Genomic DNA, 14967 nt, shown 5'->3' on the forward strand with positions numbered 1-14967 from the left:
TGACTTCACTTGCGGGAGTTTGAGGAAGAGTGTGGAGACAGAGTGGACACTACAGGTAAAGTATTCATGCACAGGCATCGGGGGCACATTTTACACTAGGGGTGAACACACCAGAGATTCCGTCTCATTTGCTGCTCATCCCGATATCGCACAACATTATCCGCACATCCAATCAAGCAGGTCGGCCCAACATCTTGAAGCATGTCCGATCAATACATGCGACCAATTTAGTCCCGAAATTGGTCGCATCATCGATCAGGCATGCTCTAGGTGGCACCGATTTTCATCCGATTTGATTGTAATCATTGAATCGGATGGTCAATTAGCCACCAAATCACCTGATGTATGGCTACCTTAACGGGATACTGTAGGGGGGTCAGGGGAAAATGAGTTGAACTTACCCGGGGCTTCTAACGGTCCCCCGCAGACATCCTGTGTTGGCGCAGCCACTCACCGATGCTCCGGCCCCGCCTCCAGTTCACTTCTGGAATTTCAGACTTTAAAGTCTGAAAACCACTGCGCCTGCGTTGCCGTGTCCTCGATCCCGCTGATGTCATCAAGAGCGCACAGCGCAGGCCCAGTATGGTCTGTATCTGCGCAGTACACTCCTGGTGACATCAGCAGGAGCGAGGACACGGGCGTGCAGGCGCAGTGGTTTTCTGACTTTAAAGTCAGAAATTCCAGAAGTGAACTGGAGGCGGGGCCGGAGCATCGGTGAGTGGCTGCGCCAACACAAGGATGTCTGTGGGGGACCATTAGAAGCCCCGGGTAAGTTCAGCTCATTTTCTCCTGACCCCCCTACAGTATCCCTTTAAAGAGACACTGAAGCAAAAAAAAATGTATGATATAATGAATTGGTTGTGTAGTATGGATAATTACTAGAATATTAGAAGCAAAGAAAATATCCTCATATTTTTATTTTCAGTTATATAGTGTTTTTTTTTATAACATTGCATCATTCTCTAATATTTGCAGTTTCCCCACTACTCAGCATTCTAAATGATTTTTACAGAGCAGGCTGTGAACTTTTCACCTGTCCTGAACTGTTCTCTGCAGAAGAAAAAGCCTGAGAGCTGAGATAATAAACTTCAGATAACAGAGCTCTCTGCTACTTTGAAAGTGGTGGAGCTGAATGGGTGGTTTTGCATAGATAACAACTAGAGTGTCTTAACTCTTCCTGTACTGGAAACCATTTTAGACTTATGTCTCTGCTCCTAATGTTTTATTTCTTAGCTGTACTACACATACAAATCATTATATCATAATGTTTTTTTTCGCTTCATTGTCTCTTTAACAATGCAATGGCATGAGTTGGGGGGGGGAGGGGGTTGAACTATTGTTACACCCCTACTTATTGAGAATTTAGTGTTCTTCTAAATTGCTGCAATGTGTCACCTTAATTTGACACTTCTATGCAATGTTGTGCCATTAAACCTGTATAGCTGTAGCGGAGATTGCAATTTATAAAGAGGCGCAAAAGTTTTCTGTACTTTGCAAGGACAAGTTTGTCACCTTTAAGTTGTTGAAGTTTATTCAATTCCAGTCAGCCTGGGAAAAGGCTGATAGCGGAGCATATGCAGAGAGTATTGTTGCTTAGCAACGCGGAGAAGCTTCTCCACATTCCTAATGGTGGCCACTAATGATCCAATCTTTTTCATCCAATCTTACCAAATCTATGTAGTATAAGGGTAAATTGAGTGAATATATTGAATGATTAATGTAGGCAGTTCCCTTATATTACATAGAAATGGTAAGATTGGATGAAAAAGATTGGATCATTAGTGGCCACCATAAGAAGTGTCACAGTCTTCCCTGTACAGCTCATCTATGATGCTTAACATTAACATACTTGCACCTGTGTCTGCAGTACCAAATATAGCAGGAGCTGTAAAGATTTGGCCATAGACAGGATAGCTCGTTCGCACATAATTGTAGATTATGTGACCATCAGGAGGCACCACTTGCAGGTGTCCCTCTCATGCCCTCCTCCCTATCACTGACCTTCACAAGCGGAGCTGCAGAAATATAAATGAAAACCACACACTGGTTCACAAGTTAGGTAGGGGCCCCAGGGCTCTTCCACCACCTCAGGAAATTTCATGGAGAAAACTTCAGCTCCTTAGTAGTCAATTAAAGAAACCCTGTAACGAAAAAAGTTCCCCTGGGGGGTACTCACCTCGGGTGGAGGAAGCCTCCTGATCCTATCTAGGCTTCCCCCGTCCTCCTGTGTCCCACGGTGGTCTCGCTGTGCCCCTCAGAACAGCGGGGATGTAAATATTTACTTTCCCGGCTCCAGTGCAGGCGCAGTATCTGCTCTCCGCTCGGATATAGGCAGAACTAGACAATTTCTTCTACTACGCAGTCTCCCGCACCTGCGTAGTAGAGCAGACCTGACAGAGATCGGCTATTTCCGCCTATCTCCATGCTGAGAGCTGCAACAGCGCCCCTGCTGGAGCCAGGGAAGTTAAATATATCAAACCTTGTCAGGCTTGTCGAGCCAGGATTGCGGGACACTTCGGAAGAGACAGTGCTGGATTGCCTGCAGCTACATGGGAGGGAGAAGCTTCATTGGGACCCTGAGGCTTCCCCCTACCGAGGTGAATACCTCCCAGGGGAACTTTTTTTTTGTTACAGTCTCTTTAAAATCAATTTTTTTTTCTAAAATACAGGTCTATGCTGCAATCTGACACATTAATTGCTAGTTTATAGCTAGTGTTTGACTGCCAGTTATCAAAGATCTAACAATAGAAATTCAAATCGAGCGGTTGGCAACAGGGCCGGCTTAAGGGGCTCCGGGGGCCCTGGGGCAAACTGAAGCAGGGAGCCACCTACCCGGACACATTAACAACCCCCGACCCCCCCCATTGGCCATTACCGATCACCTTTCCGGGGCACTTGTGTTTGAAGGTGCAGTAATTACTCACCGGTCTCGGCGGGCGGCAGCTCTACAGTGCGTGCACTCTAGCCACACTGTCCTCCTCCTTCTCTATGACCCGGCGTGTTTACACATAACTCGTGCCAGGTCATTGAGAAGGAGGAGGATATCATGGCTAAGAATACACAGACTGTGCAACCGCCCACCAGGTCAGGTGAGTAATTACTGCTGCAGCTTCACAGGCAAGGGCACTGGGGGCAGTGCGAGTAGACAGCATTTGGCAGGATCGGTGGCGCGGGGCCTCTGCAGAGGTCGAGAGCCCTGGTGCAATTGCCACCTTTGCCTCTATGGCAGCGCCGGCCCTGCTTGGCAGTTTAGGAGACTAAAGTTGTAGGCTATAAGTAAATCCTCATACACACAGTAGAGGGAATGTGACCAATCAGCCCTGGCTTGACCAAGAGATTAGTGGATGTACAACCAGAAGTCGCTTGCTTGTTTGCTGCCCCATCACCTCACTGCTCCTCTCCATTGATCAGTACACACTGCTCAGTTACAGCCAAGATGCAGGGCTATACAGCACTCCTGTAGTGCAGTGTCACCCCACTGAGTGAAGATGTGCATGTACTAAGGTACAATAGAACAATAGTAGGCTAAAAACATGACAGCAATGCTTAAAGTCTAGTGAAAACTAAAAAAAGATTGAATGTCTTGTGACTACTTTTTTCTTTTCAAAGTTTACAGTTGAAGTTGTAAAAATTTTATCAACAATTGTATCAAATTTAATTTGAATAGCGCATGCAAGGCAATGTAAGATTAATTTGGATGTGCAAGGCGGGCTTTTCCCTCCCTGTCTGCAATTACATGTATAATTTGGCAGCAAATAGTACAGCTCTCATATAGATAAATTCCCCGCTTGCAGCCATAGTGCACCAACTGTAGAAATTGGGCACCAGGGGTGCAGGAGTTAAGTTATCTTATACCGAAGCTCGTGGCATTCTTGCAGCGGAGGTGAAAACCGGTGCCAGAATTCGGCTACTGTATAGCCAAACTCCAGATCATTGCAGTGTGCATATGGTCAAGTAATTGTGTCAGCTATATGAATAGCTGAATACCAGTATCGGCTGCGACTAAGAGGTATTGGTACAGTGCTCAGGTATAGTGTTAGGTACATGTGAGAGATTAGTGTTAGGCATAGGTATGGGGGAGGTTAGTGTTAAGCATAGGTGGTGGGGTTAGCGTAAGACATAGGTGGGGGGTTAGTGTAAGACATAGGTGGGGAGGTTCGTGTTAAGTGAACATAGGCCGGAGGTTAGCTTTAATCATTGGTAGTGAAGGTTAGCGTTAGAGGATAGGGTAGGGGGAAGTTAGCATTAGGAAGCTACTGAAATAGCAACACACAAATGTCCAATGCTAACTCGTTATTTAAATACCATTCATGATATTTAAATAATGGAATTACCTGGTGCCCAAAATACAGAGCATAACTTTTACAGTGACGTGATGTTGGAAGCCCCTCCCTGATTAACAGAAGCCCCACCCCTTGCCACCAGCAGCCCTTCCTCTACTATCTACTATCTTTAAAGGGACTCCGAGCAGTGCAAAAACTATGGAAAAATGCATATCATTTTAAAGCTCTCTTCCTCCTCTTTCCAATGATATACAAACCGCTGCCCTACGCCTTTTAGTTTTCGCGAAAATAGAGAAAACTAAAAGGCATAGGGTGACGATTTAGGTGTCGTCAGAAAGAGGAGAAAGAGAGCTTTAAAATGATATCCATCTTTCCATAGTTATATTGTATTACACAGGGCGACTTTTTCTCAAAGTCAGCAGCTCCATTCAGCAGAATGGAGCTGCTGACACTGGGGAAAGTGTCGTCCTGTGTAATACAAGGTAACTATGGGAAGATGGATATCATTTTAAAGCTCTCTTTCTCCTCTTTCTGACGACACCTAAATCGTCGCCCTACGCGTTTTAGTTTTCTCTATTTTTGCGATTGAAATCGCGGCCCCTGCAATTTCAATCGCGAAAACAGCGAAAACTAAAAGGCGTAGGGTGGCGGTTTATATATCATTGGAAAGAGGAGGAAGAGAGCTTTAAAATGATATGCATCTTTCCATAGTTTCTGCACTGCTCGGAGTCCCTTTAACTTATTTGGGTAGACCGGAGGTGTCATCGCTGTTATGACAGTTGCCAGTTTGGTTGAAAGGGCAACAGTGATAATGTCTCTAGTACAAATTAAATCTTAGATCCCTAGTGCACTGAGCCACTGGGTTTCTCTTTTTTTATTCATTCACTTCATGATCTTGTATTTCCCATTCATTAGTCTTTTCCTTTTGTTTAATTTATAACACTGGTTTTATCGTAAAGGCCTTACACAAATTATTAAAAATGCTGTATCCTACCAGGCCAAGGTTAAGCTTCATTATACAGCCCACTGTAGAGGATATTCTATTTTCTTACATGCAAATAATAGATGGTACATTCTAGGAACACAGCATGAAGCTGATGGACTAAGAGTCTCTTCTAGATGTAGCATAATTATATTTAATCTGGAAGAAGGAAATTCCTTGCAGTTCAGTGACTATTAAGTGAAACAGAACAGCTGTGTAATTTTCTTCCATGTTGTATAAACAGATGAAGAAGGCACAACCACAATGATGACTTGTCACTTGTATGTCCTTATAGTAATATTAGCCATTTTTATGAAGATCCACTTTTCTCCACCCTTTTCTACACTATTATGGCCTTAATTCACTAAGCTTTATCAAACACTTTATCAAACATTTGATAATTTACCTCATGGGTAAAATCTAATTTTGAATTCACAAAGGTGTTATAGATATATTGAACGTTTTATCAATAAAGCATTAGATAAATATATAACACCTTATTGAATTCAAAATTAGATTTTACCCATGAGGTAAATTATCAAACGTTTGATAAAGTGTTTGATAAAGCTTAGTGAATTGAGGCCTACATAGTGTTGTACTGGAACTTCCTTTCTTGCAAAGTCTGAAAGCAAAGAGCGCCATTGAAGGAGTACAAAAAATGTAAATTGTTAAATTCATGTTAAAGACTCCATATAAGATGTACAATCGTCCCAGAGTAAGCGCAATATGTATTTTTTGTTGCTTCCTATGTAGCTGTCACCTACAGTAGGCATTGTGATTCACCAATTCTAAAATTCTGGGTGTTTCTTAGGATGTATTTGCAAAAGCACTCCTTGAATGGCAAAGTTACATTTCAGCTGCCAGAATAGTGTACATGTGAGTAGGCAGCTTACCTGCCATATTTGTATAGATCCTTTCCAATAAGTGCTTTTGAAACCATTAAAAAAACCTTTGAGACTACCCCATGATGAGATGGACTAATCCAAAACCTGAAGATAAGAGATTCAGCGCTTTCAGATTATAATAATACCGATTGTAAGTGATGGCTAGGAAGCGAAAAATGGCAGTGCATTTACTCTGGGAGAAATTTGTACAAATGGTTTTCAAATTTATTTTTTTTCCATAGTGCCCCTATGAAAAAGAAAATGCTTACAACGTCTTTACTTTAGACATCACAAAAGCAATGCTGTACTAGTTACAAACTCCAAAACTGACAGCTGTTTATCACTTATTTTAAAGGCTACCTGAACTGACATGTGACATGAGATAAACGTGGATACATATGGTGCTAAGCCTGCTTAGAACCTGCCTGTGCCCAGTTGTCATTTTTGTGAATTTAAACTGTTAATAGAGGCATCAAAAATTGTGTCCCCCTTGCTATCTCCGCATCAGCTTTTTCCTGTGACAGGGAGACGTCCCTGACAGGGTAGGAAACCAGGTTGCTATCTGGACTCTCTTTCTGTGGTGACTCAGCCACCTAGCCTGGATTCTTTGCTGCAACACCACTACAGTGCACCCAGGAGGGTGCTGGTAAGCCATAGTATAACCCCATTTTGGATTACAATCATACTATGTCCATACATTTGAATCATGAACTGTTACCTGCCGCCTAAGCTGTGCATAATGATTGTGCTGGATGAGAATTTGTGCCATCATTATTGGAGAGACTGAGAAATTTCATCAGTGTTAGTGAATTGAATGATGGCGCTTTGCTTTTTTAGTCTGCATGCAGGAATTGTGCTACTCACCATAATATGAACTTCTCCAGCTAGATGCTACATAGTATGTTGCTTTGCTGACAGCACTAAGAACTTTATTAGGCAGGCCTGCTTTATGAGAGCTCTGAGGGTAGAAGGCAGGGAGGTTTACCTGTGGTGTTTTTTCTCCCATGTCAGGGGTATTGCTTATGGGTGGTGTTGGGGCTTGTACCCTGGGTCCTTTTATGGGGGGGTTGCACTTTGGGGCATACACCGCATTGTCTTTTATAGATTATTTAGTAATAAATGGATTTATACTTTTGCAATTATGGGTTTTTGCTCTTTTTTCATTGTTAATAGAGGCAGTCAAACAGGAAGTCAATGCAGCCACAATGCAGCCAAAAGTTGTATCTGTGTGAGCAAACTATGCTGAAAGCAAAAGAGATCTGGAAATGTTAAAGGTTCAATATTTCCTTTTTGTTGGTAGCTGAAAAAAAGCCAGATTTTTTTTTTATTTTCAGTTCAGATCTAGTTTCTGGAAACCAGGGAAGGGCAGCGTCTGTTTTGTTAGTGAAAAGTGCATACATACAGCCAAGGGCTATCAAAAATGCAGACATAATCCAGTAGCCCTTAGGGCACTGCAAATAACAACTGTCAGTGATTGAGCTATGAACATCCATGCTAAAATTCATTTGTTGAGACTTTTTGGTTGGCGGTGTGCTCTGTCTTTTATTGCACTACAAATCTAAAGCTCACACTTAATGACCCGCTGGCTCTTCTCTCTGTAAATAAAGATAAAGTCCTATGGGTCTTCAGAAAACTATATGTCCACTGATGGTTGCAGGCCACTGGGTATTTGCATTTAATTAGTTAAAACTATTAAGCAACGCAAAACAAGGGTTGACCTTTACTCTATTCTTTACTTGGCCCACCTCTCTAGAGGTACCTTCCAGAAACCCAAAACAGAGGGGAAATAGGAAAATATATATAGGTCTCTTTGAGGAATAATTATGCACTCGTTGACAAAGTGTAGACCTTATGCTTTCTGCTGAGTACTAATTACTGTTGAATCAGGACGGGCTTCTAGTTCAGAACACCCAGTAAGCTCATGGTGACCCAAAACCTCTAGGAGAGTATAAGGGGCTAAAAGAGAGCGGAAAGCCTTATTACTAAGAAAGCTTAAAGAGAATCTGTATTGTTAAAATCGCACAAAAGTAAACATACCAGTGCGTTAGGGGACATCTCCTATTACCCTCTGTCACAATTTCGCCGCTCCTCGCCGCATTAAAAGTGGTTAAAAACAGTTTTTAAAAGTTTGTTTATAAACAAACAAAATGGCCACCAAAACAGGAAGTAGGTTGATGTACAGCATGTCCACACATAGAAAATACATCCATACACAAGCAGGCTGTATACACCCTTCCTTTTGAATCTCAAGAGATCATTTGTGTGTTTCTTTCCCCCTGCAGCTATCTTCCACTGAAGTGTCAGGCTGTTTCTTCCTGCAGAGTGCAGACAGTATGTAATTCCTCAGTATGTGAAAGCCCAGCCAGCTCAGAGGAGGATTTATCCAGCTTGTAAAAGAGAAGAGAGAAGCTGCCCTAATCTAAATAATACACAGGCAGTGTGCAGAGAGGGGCCTGGAGGGAGGAGATGCATCACAGAACCACAACACTGAAGAACTTGGCAGCCTTCCAGACACAGGCTGACAAGTCTGACAAGAGAGAGATAAGTTGATTTATTACAGAGATGGTGATAGTAGAACGTGCTGCAGTAAGCCAGAACACATTAGAATAGCTTTTGTAACTTGTAGGATGATAAAAAACAGGATGCAATTTTTGTTACGGAGTCTCTTTAAATGCTACATGTAATTTTTTCTTCTTAAAACAAAAGCTATTTGCAATAATTCAGCTTAAAGGGAACCTGAAGTGAGTAAAATTATTTAAAATAAACACATGATGTACCTGCAAATGAATATTACATACTAACCTCACCATCAGTTCCTCTCAGAAGCTCACCATTTTCTTCTTACAGTAATCCCTTCCAGTTCTGACAATATTTTGTCAGAACTGAAATATACCAGTTGCTGTCAGTTATAGATCAGCAGCTGTCAGTTACAACTGAATGTGCAAGGTAATGTCCATGTTTCCCTATGACTCAAGTGCGTGATATTACAGTTTAACAGTGTAGTGACCAGGAAGCTGTTATGGAGTATTGGCCATTTTCAAAATGGAGGATGGTGAATTCCATTGATCACAGTGGACAAATGGGACGCAGGAGAGGAGAAAGACATAGAGGAGTAGACTACACAGGAGGTAAGTATGACCTGTGTATGGTTATTTTGACTTTTTAATTTCAGTTCAGGTTCTCTTTAGGTGTGGTTTTCCATGATGCATCACTCCCGAATATGCAAATCATGCTGAAAGCCAGGCACACTTCCAGAACCACATTTGTGTAGTGAGCCTATGCTGTATACATTTTACAGTCACACCAATGCAACATGCATACAGCCTGATTTGGACTTAGTTATAACAGTATGGAATATGTTTCTAACTGACAACCTGTCATATATTACCATTTTGATAACTCAAAGATCATTTTGCTGCTGCCTAGCTGTCACCCTGGACTTGGCTCTCTCCTTCGCACCCCACATCCAAAGTATTACTCAATCCTGCTATTTCCACCTCCGCAACATCTGCAGGATCAGATCCTACCTGTCCCCTGACACCACCAAAACTCATCCATGCCCTTGTCATCTCCTGCTAGGACTATTGCAATTCCCTTTTATCAGGCCTCCCTCTGTACTGCATCACCCCCCTCCAATCGGTAATGAATGCAGCAGCCAGACTGATCAACTCCTCTCATCGCAGTGCCTCCACAACTCCCCATTGTAAAGCCCTCCCATAGTTCCCCATCTGCTTCATGATCAACTTCACAATCCTGTGCTTGGCCTACAAATTGTTGCACAGAACCTTCCCAACCTACATCTCTGATCTTGTCCACAGGCATATACTGGCCTGCCCTGTCCAATCCTCCAATGACCTGTGCACTTCTCACTCCCATGCATGATTGCAGGACTTCACTAGGTCTGCCACCACTCTCTGGTACTCACTCCCACTATCCCTCAGACTCGCCTCTACCTTTAATTTCTTCAAACAAGCCCTCAAGACTCACCTTTTCATGCTCGGCAACATCGTCGCATCATAACCATAAAACGTTCTGCTGGACAACCTCTTAACAGGTGCATAGTTTCTCTACCCCTACCCTTTAGATTGTAAGTCCTCTGGCAGGGCTCTCCCCTCTAGTGTTTCTAGCTTGATTGTGCAATCTCACTGTTGGACACCCCTCTCACGGACTAGAACAGAAAATCTATTTTTACCAAAGACACATAATTACTGTTATGAGAGACATTTGCATTATCTTGTTTTTCTGATGTGAGCTTCTTATATGTCCTACCTTGTATGTTAACCCCATTTATCTATTGTGCAGTACTGAGTAATGTTGGCGTGATATAATTACAATAAATCATAATAATCATTTTCTGAATACTCTGATCAATAAAGATGAAAAAAAAGCCTAGTGAGCATGTGAACTGCTATGGCAAAGATAAGTAGAAAGAATCAGCAGGCATTTTCACTGCCGCTCTTTCTTGATGAAGGGTATAACCTCATCCTTGCCCTTCACTCTGTAACTGACAGCAATACGACCAGGAGCTTAGGATATCAGATAGCTGCCCAATCTAACTATAAATGAATTGGTAAGATTGTTCATCTTATGTCTGTACGCAGGTGCGTAACTAGACTTAAAAGGGCCCCCCCCCCTGCAAAAATGATAGCATTGGTCCCCAAACCCCATACGGGTCATGTTATTGGAAGCCAGCGAATGGCTGCAGAGTGTGTTCTGTTGGGAAGCAGCGTCTGGAAGCAGGAAAAAATGACACACACTCCCTCTACTTTTTACTCTGCATAGCGGGAGGAGGGGGCGGGGACTGTTATAGTGAGCGAAAGGGGAGGTGTTTTACTAATTGGCTGTACTTGCGGTTGGTGAGAGGCAGGAGGAGGGCCCCCATGCGGTCGCAGGGGTGATTGTTACCCCCATGCCAATATGAATCTGCATTATGGTGATATTCAGATTGCAAACTGAAATAGTCATAGAAGGATAATAGTCAAATAGTTGATTTGTTATACCCATCACCACGGCCCATTGTAAGACACGACTGGGGTACATGTTCAGGGCAATGGCAGCTTTAGAATGAATAACTATAAAGTTTACAGCTGCTTGTTATTGCAATGGCTTTGATGTTGCTGATGATAGTACTGACATCAGCTGATGGCAGAAAGCCAGTCATATGACTCCTAATCACATGATCACTGTGATTAACCAAAGTGACTATGTTGCAATGTTATAATTATACAAATAATTATTATAAAAATAATTAGGACTGTGTCCTTGATTCCTTTGCCAAAAATGTTTGTCAGACTGTAATATAAGCACACAAATTTCACACTGCAGCAATATTGACAACTGTACAATACATTTAGGAAAAAAATATGGTATTAGTATATCAGGTCAAGACATTGTAGCTAGAGTAAATTAAAAGGGTCAGTAATACAAATAAAATTAGCTCTACAACAAAACTATGTTGCATAACCTTTAATGCCATGCCCATGAGCAAACTTGGCTTTTCCTGCCCTCACTGTACCTTACGGAATGTTGGGTAGAATGACTTTGGGTGAAGGTCATTTTAATGTGTATGCTGAAATGTGTGCTGAGGTAATTTTTGGTGCTGGGTGTAGCTGCTAGTAGACTATCGGTAAACTTACCAATATTCTATTATTGAGGAACTGGCTAATACCGATAATAGAATATGGATAGCTTGAGATCAGGTTTAAGTGCAGGAAAGTTCAAAGGGACATTATTTCTGCATTGTTTTATAGCTTAAAAGACAGTGTGGTTTTAAGGCTACATTCACAGTGGGACGTTGCGGAGCTGCGTTATAAACTCTTATAACACAGCTTACCGCACTGTAATGCTAATCCTATGGGACATTCACAGTGCGAAGTTAGATTTTAATTGTAACGTGTACCGTTATGGCAATGCACTGCTGCAGTGTGTTACCTCTAAACGCACACGTTACCGGGTACAGGAAAGCATACTTTTCATTGCCTGTATGCTTTACTGTACCTACTGTATGTGACGGTAACACAGCGTTAATGTGCATTACCACTTTTTTTTTTGCAGTGCATTGTAATGTTGCGATGCGGCTTTAACATCGCATTACAACGCAACGTCCCACTGTGAAGAAGCCCTCAAACTGCAACTGTAACAGTATGATGCAATATTATAAAAAAAGCTATATAACTTAAAATAAACAGATGATACTCTTTCTTTCTTTGCTACTAATCTGCTATTTCTTCTTAGCTGTACTACACATACAATTCCTGATATCATAAGCTTTTTTTTCTATTTTTTTTTTTTTTGCTTCAAATTCACCAGCTTATCAGCAACCCTACCAGTGGACTGATGGGACCCAGGCAAGGGTTGCAAAGTGTTAACTAACGGAAGACATTTTGTAATATAAATCATCTCAGGCTTGTGGGATGCTTTTTTTGTTCTCAAGGAAGCTGAAGCCTGATAGAATCTTAGTAAATCAGGCCCATTGCACCACAAATAATCCAGCAACTCAAGCTAGTAAAGTTGCTGATGAAATAACCCACTTAGTATGAAGTTCCTCTTTGCTTGTCTGTTATATTTGATTGACTATGACATGAGTTTCATTAGACTGGGTTAGGTTGAAGCAGGACAAATTACTTGAATCTCTTGAAATAATACATCCTGACATAACAAGGACATTTTGCTATTCATCTACAGTCTTCCTGGTTGCAAAGCTGGAGAATTATGAAAAAGCAATGAGCACAATGCAGCAGCTCTTATCCATGTACAATGCACACCTCTAGTAATGTTTTTACTTTCTTGTTTACTTATTTATTGGTATGTTTTATTAAAGGGGTAGAGCTTATTCCTGAATGTACAGTGTACACACCGATACATTTCAGTGAAAGGTAGATTGTGCTGGCCTGGGTTGAATTGACTTTAGAGGTTTTGTTGTGTTTTGCAGCTACAGAGGTACAGGTATGTTCCCATTACATGAGATAAACACACTGCTCTTATTGCATCGTGACTACCAGTCTTTCACTTAGGTTAGGACTCGGTGATCTGCAAACTTGGCTCTCCAGCTGTTAAGGAACTACAAGTCCCACAATGCATTGCAGGAGTCTGACAGCCACAGTCTTGATTCATAAAGGCAAATGCATTGTGGGACTTGTAGTTCCTTGACAGCTGGTGAGCCAAGTTTGCAGATCACTTAGGTTAGGTTCACAGTGGTGCGTTGCGGTCAGGGCTGTGGAGTCGGGAGTTGAGGAGTTGGTGCAATTATGGGTATCTGGAGTCGGAGTTGGTGGTTTCATAAACTGAGGAATGGGAGTCGGCATCAGATGATGTTTGTACTGACTCCACAGCGCTGGTTGCAGTGCAGTATAACGGCCGCATTGTAATGCGCACCATCTATGCAACATTCACAGTGTAGCCAGTGCATTGCGATACAATAGTTAACAGTGATGCTGAAGCATACTTTTTATTGTCTGTATGGTTCACTGTATGTGACGCGACAAAATGAGGGCATAACGCTCAGCACCGCTTTCTCATTGCATTGTGTTCCTCCTGTTATAGGGAACACAATGCCCACTGTGAGCCTAACCTTACAATCTAAGAGCCTGAATTACTATTGCTGTGGTATGTGGTGTTAATTTACAATGGGAAAAAGTCCAGATTACAGATACACTAATTTTAAAAAAACTTCACATGTGACTCACAATTGCATATTATGCATTCCCTAATTTATTTTTCCATTGGAAACTCCTACATCAGCTATGCAAAGTAGCTTTTGGCCTGTGTGGATTAACTCAAAAGCACTAGCCAGTGAGATTTATGCTTCCTGTGTAAGCTGCTGCCTGATCGCTGAGGGAATTGCGTATCATCTTTAACTTGCTTGTGCATGGCTGCAATGCTACAGTATCACCCAGGCTGCACAGAAATGTGGACAGGAGAGCACAGTATCAGTACTGTACCTGCATTAACTGGTGAGACCTATGCTTCCTGTGCAAGCTGTTGCATGATTATTGCATACAAATCCCTGCATATTGAGCACTGTGCATTTTGATCTAGCTTAAACATGGTCTGTGCTTCCTTGATGAAGCATTGAAAAGAAAAAATGAGTCCCAATTATTGACTGAATTAAGATACAGTACTATAGTATACCTAATGTGCTTGAGTATGACCATTTCTGATATAGTAAAACCCTTGGAGTTACTATAGAGGGATTCTACTGCACTCCTCTTTTTCTCCCATTTGTTTTGTATTTAGAAAATAAACGAACACTACCAATACACATAACAGTCCAATATGGCAAATTATTAAGCAAACTGATAGGGTAGTGGTGAGTGATTTTACGGTTTTGCCTATCTGGTCTCAATAAGAATTTAGTAGTATTCTAATCAGACTGATAGCATTGTACCTCTCAGTGTATGGCAAGGTTATACAGTATTACTGTTGATCCTCTGCCTTCCTCCCCTTCCAACATTTCTGACCAACTCTTGATTGATTTTGATGGACTTATCAATATAAAGGGTGATCGATCAGGCATGTTGAGGGAAATAGGTTTGCAGCAAATTCAATCAATGTGATCAATCTGGGCAGAAACATTGATACTTGTATGACCAGTCTAAAATCAGCTAATTTTGATCATCCCTAATAGGCAGCTGTAGCAGATACTTCAGTATAGAAGAAGGAGAAGGCCTAAAGAACAGTACCTCAGTATAGGAAGCTGTAGTAGATGCGCACAAACGTCCTGTATACACTGACCAACGAAGCTGCCGATAAACTAATGAAAACATGTCGTTTAACCAACTTGCTAATGGCAGCTATCGTCTGATCTCCACTGTACACA

At 41.9% G+C, this 14967-nt stretch overlaps 1 protein-coding gene across 5 annotated transcripts in view; it reads left to right on the top strand.

Moving 5' to 3' along the window:
- DLGAP1 (DLG associated protein 1) overlaps positions 1 to 14967 on the top strand; it is a 780880-nt gene that overhangs the window by 277007 nt on the left and 488906 nt on the right. The window lies entirely within an intron of this gene.

Source organism: Hyperolius riggenbachi, chromosome 5 (genome assembly GCF_040937935.1).
Source record: "Hyperolius riggenbachi isolate aHypRig1 chromosome 5, aHypRig1.pri, whole genome shotgun sequence".
Lineage (NCBI taxonomy): Eukaryota > Metazoa > Chordata > Amphibia > Anura > Hyperoliidae > Hyperolius > Hyperolius riggenbachi.